Below are 8,764 nucleotides of genomic sequence, written 5' to 3' on the forward strand. Positions count from 1 at the left end.
TTACACAGAATGTATTTATTTTGACAGCATAGCGAGACCAACTTGGTTACATCATTTGCGGTGCTTCATGAAGAGAGGGTGATCCCTGTAAGATCTTTTGCCCTAATTTGCTCGCCGCAAACTTTCTGATTGGTGGAATTTTCTGAACAGTATCATGGGTAATGTAGTTTTTTCATCACAAATTCAGCTGTTAACACGGTTATTTTACAAATAAGTTGAAATACAAAGTTCTGTCATGAAACTCTAGATCAGGGTGCCCAATCCTGCTGCTGCCGATCGACTGTCCTGCACAGTTCATCTCCAACCCTGATCAAACACACCTGCCTTTAATTTTCAAGTGATCCTGAAGACCTTAATTGGTTGCTTCAGGTATGTTTGATTAGGGTTGGAGATGAACTGTGCAGGACAGTCGATCGGCAGGAGCAGGATTGGGCACCCCTGCTCTAGATGGTGCAGGCTGATAGGTCCTTAACTCAACCTGCTTACATCATTATAGGGCACTGCTGATTGGTTCCTGCTGTATCAATAGCCAATGAGCTTGTGTCCTCAACCTTCAAATACTTGGTTTGCATTTGCCTTAGCAGTGCAGTGTGCTTTCAGAAACCGTCCACCTTCCTTAGCTCCACCTGTATAGATCTACTACAGGTAAATCATGTACGCTATATTGTACAGCAGCAACATGTCTTACTTGCTCACAGCAGTGTGTGTATTGGCAGTAGCAAGTCCCGTACTAACTCTGAGCAGCAGCAATAACAGCAGCAGTAGCAGCGTAGCATATCTATTCCGCCAAGACCAAATATATCAACATTGTCATATTGGCCATTTGCCATTACGAAGCCAAAAGAGTTGTCATGACAGAAATAATTTGAATGGATAGTCTCAACAAAAGCACATACCATCAATAAATTAACAACTTCAGAACTCACTGTTGGTCTATATATAAAGGTTTATAAGTTATATTAAAAATCAATTTCCCTACAGAGAAAATGAATGTAGTTTTTATTTGTGGAACCGGAATGTTGCACTATTGTTTTTCTCTGTAAACATGAACACGATTTTGCATTAAAAAAACTAGAGGCTAGCAGTGAAAAGTTAAAAAAGCAAATTCTCCAGATGCGTTTTCTAAAAGTTGGGCTTATTTTAACTTGATTTTTAGAACGATCATGTACAAGACATTGCAAAAGATGTGAGATCCAAGTGCAACAGTCAAATATGTCCGTAGCGCATGTTTACATAGGAAAAATGGAATAGCAGGGAAGTGAAATGCACAAATGTGTGAACGGCTCCAGCGATGTAGCCTATTGTTATGTATAACGCACATGATGTGCTCAATTGCAACTTAATACTTTGCATTTGTGTCATTAGCATTGTAATTTCCCATTATTTGGACATTACATCTTAATTGATCATAACCTGTCCTTGAATGTCCTGATTTACTGACACCATGTCTACCAGTATATTGGGCACTATTTGCTTTTGTCGGATAATTTAGGCCTATTATAAATTATATCTGAGTTATGTTTTGAGAATAATCATTGATAAACTGTATCTACATTAATACATTTTAAATTGTGATATCCTGATGAGAACAGTAAATGGGTTTCCTGGGTTTAAATATGAATTTAATCTTACTCTTGTGTGCAATTATGGTAATTATACGATCTGGATGTTATATAACTTATTCTTCATGAAAAAGGAATTTGCCTTTTTTATTGCTTTGATATTATACAGCTCTCAATAAAAGTATGAAGAACTTGAAAATCAATCTTCCTCCAAAACTTTGAGATTTAATTTCCTCTTCATCTGAGCAGGCGTATCTTTGTTCATGTGCAGCGTCTCCTCAAAATCAGGCCATCCAATCAAATCTGTGCAGGTCCCAATACACTCTGCTGTTGATTCCAGTAAATAGAGGATTGAATAACCACCCATCCCTCAAAACATCTGCTGGTTCTTGTGAATGAGCAAAACATTGGCATGCTGTCTCTGTGCTACAGTGCAGTAAGCAGCCGTATCGATCCGTCTATGGGTTTCTGGTGCCTTCTCACTAACATGCGCTTACGATTTCGTAGGCTATGTTTCCATGTTCCAGACACAACAATTCTGACTTACAGGGTTGTTCCACACCGGCGTAGTCTAGAACCATTGATCCAGTCAATTAAAACCAATATCCTTTTCTGCTTTACTCTGGTGTTTACTTGCACTAAAGTCTGATAGAACATAATTCTTCTAGACATAAGTGAAACTAAATCCATCCATTATTTGGAGGTTTCCAAGAACATGTAACGTCAATAAGGGTGGAGAAACCCATTCTTTTAGAGCTGAAATAAAGTCATTGTAAAGTGACATTATTTTCTGGTACAAAGGCATACGATATCAATCATGGGCTGCATTACGTAGGGTATGAATAAATCATTTTTTAATGTGGGTTTAAAAACGTCACAAAAGAGAATTATTCTTTATGAGAGCCAAGGGGATGTGTACATAAAAGATCATAATTTTATCATTAAGTATAACCATGAGACATACAGTATGACTGGGGCTATTTGGGCTGTATCTCTGTATGTCAATTTCAATGCAATTTAAAAAATCCAAACTAAAATTCCAATATTATCATATTTTTGCTATATCTGCTGAATAACAAGTAAAAAAAAAAAAAAAAAAAAAAAAAAAACAGGACAAGTATTTTTCTATAACTGACAGGTCAGGGCAATTTTATTTGAAACCAACGTAGTCCATGAATTTGACCACATATTGTTATTGCCTTTAGTTTATGTGTGTTCAATTAACTTCTTGGACAAGCCAGATTTTAAGGTTTTTCGTACAGAAATTGACTTTCAAAAATAAACCAGCTCTGAGAAATATTCAATGGAGTTTTAAAATTGTGGTTTCCCCTTTGGATGCCTTTTGGTTTGTTCCTAACCTCTTTGAAGTGCCACCAAAGACAAATCATGGCCTTTCATGTTCATTAATTTAGTATTTTAAGTTTGGTGGTGCTGCGCTAACCACTGACTCAACTAAACCCAGCAACACTTTAATTGGCGTGTTCATGAAATCACAGTGTGGAGATTGTTGTTGCTGCTCTATTGAACCTTCATAGACGAGAGCTCAGTTTCCGCAGCGCTCTTATGTGGCACACATTCATCCGGACTCCTCAGAATAGATTCCACCTGACAAAGAAAATAACAGTCCTCCACTCAAACAGATTAGTTCATGGTGTATGGGACATAAAGAACATCTCCGCCTGAGAGGGCAATGCTCCATACTTAGCATCTCGGCTTCACTTTGTGATAAAGCGTAAAGCAAGCTGCTCTAAACTTCATAGCATGTGATGTCTATACTGGGATGTATTACACGTGACTGGGTTAAATCACAGTTTGACAGAAGCTCAATATTTGAATTAGTTGATGGTAATTGCCTCTAAAAAGTGTCTTTCACACTGAAGCCATGACAATAAATTCATGAGGATATCATGTGAGGAGAGTCAGATAAAGGAACAGACTGAATAGTAATTTTAGACCATACTATTTAGCCTTCATTTTTTTATTTCAATTTTAATAGTCCTAGGTTTAGTACAACTTTTATTTTAGTTAATTGCCAAGGCAACGTTTACAATCTACATTTTTTAATAGCTTGTTTTTATAAGATTTATATTTTATTCTATTTTATTTCAGATTCATTTCAATTAACAAAAACTATTTTTAATACTTTTTTTCTTTTTCTTTTAGTTATCAAAACTCACTGGTTTAAGTCAAGTCAAGTCAAATAGTCAAGTCAAGTATATTTGTATAGCGCTTTTCACAATACAGATTGTATCAAAGCAGCTTCACAGTATTAAATTAAAATAATACAACAAGGTTTGTTTCTAGTGGAATTTATTCCACTATGAATTTGTTTAGAGGGGGGAAAAAATGGGAAGCAAAAATGATTTGGCTCTTTTATAAAGATGTTGCTGCTGTCTTAAAAACATAATAATATTTCTTGCTGTGATATGTGTGGCTACTGGGCATTTTGTACAAAAATTCTAAAGATAACTGCCGAAGTGGGAAATGAGTGAAAAGTATAAGCACCCCACCTCAAAAACTCATTTTTTTGCTTGACAAAATGGCACTCAAACCAATCAATTAATCTGAACTTGGGTTTTCTGAGTAAACAAGCCATTTTACATTTAAGTTAAGACATTAAGTAAAGTTAACTAAAAAAGTGTTAGTTGGAACAACTGTTGGATTTTATTGCACTTGTAACATATTATTACGGTTGCACTTTATTTTACAGTATGTGTACAGTGTACTTACCAAAGAAACTATATAAGGTAATATAAGGTACATGGGTTAAGGTTAAGTTTAGGGGTAGGTTCAGGGTTAGTACATACCAGTTTATTGTAATAGCATGTACATGGGGAAAAGGACTGTAAAATAAAGTACTACCATTATTACTATAGTAAGAACATGTAGTAACGTGTAAATTTAAGTGTTACTCTTTGTGCTTATAAAGTGCTTTGTGCTGAACTCTACTCTCTAATCTAATACCCATCTCATATTCCTTTCTTTTCCGTTTGAGACATTTGAGATTGTTTTTCATCTGTCTTCCTAAAACATACACCACATTACCTGAAATGTTGAGTCCTTCAGTCTCTGTAGTCTATCACCTATACTGCCCTTTGCTTTGCTCCGAGAAGTGGGCCTATATTTCCCACAAGCCTATACCAAAAGATGACAAACAGAATTAAAGCGACTGGAGGGAATTTCGGGACACGTTGCTGCTGATATTAAAGGCCACCAAATCTATCTCAGATGATCTCTCGCACTGAGAGAGAGAGAGAGAGAGAGAGAAAAAAAGAGGGATTCGGAGATATCTGCTGCCCTGGACCAGACAGGTTTTTACCTACAGACTTCTGTCTCTTCTTTGCTTTGATCTTGATGTGTATTTAATTCATGCGTTGTTCTTTGAAGTGAACTTCCAAGTTCTGAGATATTTTGAGGGAAGATGCTGATTATATCCACTACTTTTGGAAGTATTTGAAACAGAATTAGTTTTCGAAAAATCCCTCGTTTCATCCCTAAAGGCCGCAGGATGCAACGGGCCAGCCTACGACTTCTTCTATCCGTGAGATGCGGACTGCATTTTCAGTCCCTCTGTGGAGGAATATAAACAGAACTGTTTATTTCTCGAACATCGACTGCAGCACATCGTACATTTGCTGGGTTAAATTCCAGTTTTCTCACGGCCTCACAGGAAACAATCAATAGCAATTTCAAGACGCCTCAGTTTACGAGAGCAGACTCACAGTTTTCATTGCTTTGACTGCCGAGTTTGTGTTTCAGGAGAATGTCTGTTTTAGAAAAAAAGAGGATGCTAAAGAGTTTTTCCTACTCTAAGAAAATAATGCAACGTAAGAAGAATAAAGAAAACGATGCAGTGACATTTAAAACAGACGATATTTTGCAAAAATAAAAAAAAATTGTTGGCTAGAAAATTATTTATAAATAAAAATAGAAGATAAAATATTTTACATTTTTTACATTTTTGTGAAGAAAATCCAAGTGCTTGCTTGTGCAAAACTCACCACCATTGGTAGGTTGCCAGGGTGTTGCGTAGGGTTGCTAGGGTAATCTGGTTGCTTAATGGACCAAGTTAAAAGAGCTTTGAAGTGAAAACTAAAAAAAAAAAAAAAAATCTGTAAATGGAACAAAATATCATGCACTTATATTGTCACAGCTGATGTGGTAGTTCTCAGAATGAAGATCAAATGTTAATTAACATGAAGATAATACACAGATGAAGGCACAGAGAATCACATCATATACTGTAGGGTAGAGTGGGGGAAAACGCCCCCTAGGGGTAAAACGCCCCCCACCTATTTTTCCCAAAATAACCACTAAAAGTAGTCCAGATACATTTTTACTGTTGCTATGCACTACGTTGATAACGGGGATATACAAATCTCTATGGAGAAGCTGACACCAGCGACACATTTGAAGAGAAGAGGATTACATGGTAAATGCTATAATTTTCAGATATTAGTAAATAAGTGTTTAAGAGAATATTGTTCTGCAGGATATCGCAGTGATGTATGATAGATGAATAGTGAAGTCTGTAGTTTGAGATCATATATTATTTATAAGGAATATAATTATATTTAAAAAATGTAACATTTTTTTAAAAACTCATAGCTTGTGGGGTAAAACGCCCCCTACGCTGAGGGGTAAAACGCCCCACCCCAACCCCCCCCCCCCCCCCCCCCCCCTGGGGGCATAGTTTCTCTATCATAATTACCATAATAAAATATTTCTGTCTATCAAATCCTTTGTTTTACACTTAATGCAGTATAACTAGGTGGTAAAATCAAAATATTTGAACAAAACATGAAAAAATTACCTCAAGTGAGCATTAACTAGCTAGCTTGCTAGCACAGTTAGCTCACTGATGGAAGGTAGTTAATTTAGCCTATTTTGAACATTGCTGAAATAAATATTAATATATATGCATGTTGATACATTACTTGCCTTTTACCTTTAGAGATTAAAAACTATTGTCTGTTAATTTTGCTGTTGATCTATGAAGCAAACTGGTTGGTAAGAAAGGGGGCATTTTACCCCACCGCTGGGGCAAAACGCCCCCCTTTGTACAAAAATATTTTCAGTGAAAATACTAATTAATTATGAAGGCTGAGCAATTTTAATATTTGGTGAATAACTCCTGCCATAGTCACTCAAAACCGGGATGGCAATTCTAGTCACATTTATGTTTTGTTTCACTGTAATGTCACATTTTCCTTAACTCTACCCTACTACTCACACAAACGAGAACCGACATGAACTGAATGAGACAGGGAATATAACTACACATTGAAACTTAATGAAAGACAGCTGAACGTAATCAGTAACCGAGGAGACTAATTAAGACTAAAGTGAACTGAAGCACATAAAACAAACACAAAACACAACATAATCCTGACAATAAAGATAATACCGTGTTACCTCATGTGAATGCACATGCCGTTCTAGTAACATAAACATATTTAATTTTCTATTTTCTATTTAAATATTTTGAAATTTAAATTAATAACAATGATGATGATAATAATAATAATAATAATAATAATAACAACAATAAAACAGTAAATAAAAAGATTATAATATGAGAAAGAGCTGTTAGAATGAACAAACTTTTCTACATCAGATCTTCTACATCAGAATTTTGTCTTTCGTTTTAAAAACAGATACATCGAAACCAAAAAAAATATTGAATGTTTTATGATATTAATAACAATATAGCTGCTACACTGCATAATAATAATAATAATCCTTTTAATTAATCATTTGATAATAATAATTATTATTATTATTTAGTGTGTCTGAAGGAAAAAATGGCTAATGCTTTAAAATTTAGAGTAACACTATTAACATATATAGTAAACTTAAATTAAGTTTAGTTAAGTTTATTAATCAACATTTACTAATACATTATTAAATCAAAAGTTGTATCTGTTTATATTATTTAAAGGGATAGTTCACTTTGAAATTAATTTTTGATATGTTTTAGCTTACCTCAAGGGCATCCAAGATGTAGGTGTCTTTGTTTCCGCAGTAGTTTCAATTTGGATATTTTTAGGTCAAACCGTTCTTGTCTGTCAGTCATATAATGCAGGTCTATGGTCACTGTCTCAAAACACAAGCACAGAGTCCAAATTAAAACAATTCCCCATAGTCCAAATTAAACAATTCCCCATCGTAAGTACACATTGATGGCCTAAGACACGAAACGAGCGGTTTGTGTGAGAAAACGAACAGTATTTATATCGTTGTTATCTCTTGAAAACAGCACACGTCCAAATGATCTGACGGCGCGGGCGGGTATAGATATATACATAGATTTCGCCTTGGCTACGGTTTCGTTCCAATGAACTGCAGTAGCGAAGGCGACATCTAGTGTATACATCTATACCCGCCCGCGGGTGGGTATAGATGTATACACTAGATGTCGCTTGGCTACGGTTTCGTTCCAATGAACTGCAGTAGCCAAGGCGACATCTATTTATATATCTATACCCGCCCGCGCCGTCAGATCATTTGGACGTGTGCTGTGTTCAAGAGATAACAACGATATAAATACTGTTCGTTTTCTCACACAAACCGCTCGTTTCGTGTCTTAGGCCATCAATGTGTACTTACGATGGGGAATTGTTTAATTTGGACGATGGGGAATTGTTTTAATTTGGACTCTGTGCTTGGGTTTTGAGACAGTGACCATAGACCTGCATTATATGACTGACAGACAAGAACGGTTTGACCTAAAAATATCAAAATTGAAACTACTGCGGAAACAAAGACACCTACATCTTGGATGCCCTTGAGGTAAGCTAAAACATATCAAAAATTAATTTCAAAGTGAACTATCCCTTTAATAAACCTGAGGCAAAATGAACAATAAATACGATCTACTTTTACGTTAACAAAGACGAATAAATATTGTAACAAATGAATTGCTCATAGTTAATTAATGTTAGTTAATGCATTAACATTAACTAATGGAACTTTGTTGTAAAGTGTTACCAAAATTAGGCAGTTGTATTTTACCCCGTCAGTGAATGCTAACCTAAAGTCAAGAAGAGATCTGATGCAGAATTGTTGGTTCATTCTTTGGAAGATGCTGCTATTCACAGCAGGTCTGTAAATCTGCGGCACATTCTGTTTTTGTTCAGCGTTCCAGTGCTGTGCATTAGCTGAGCTTCTGAGAGCTCTTTCATGTTTCATGCGCATCTTTT

Source organism: Rutilus rutilus, assembly GCF_951802725.1.
Source record: "Rutilus rutilus genome assembly, chromosome: 14".
In the NCBI taxonomy this organism is placed as follows: domain Eukaryota; kingdom Metazoa; phylum Chordata; class Actinopteri; order Cypriniformes; family Leuciscidae; genus Rutilus; species Rutilus rutilus.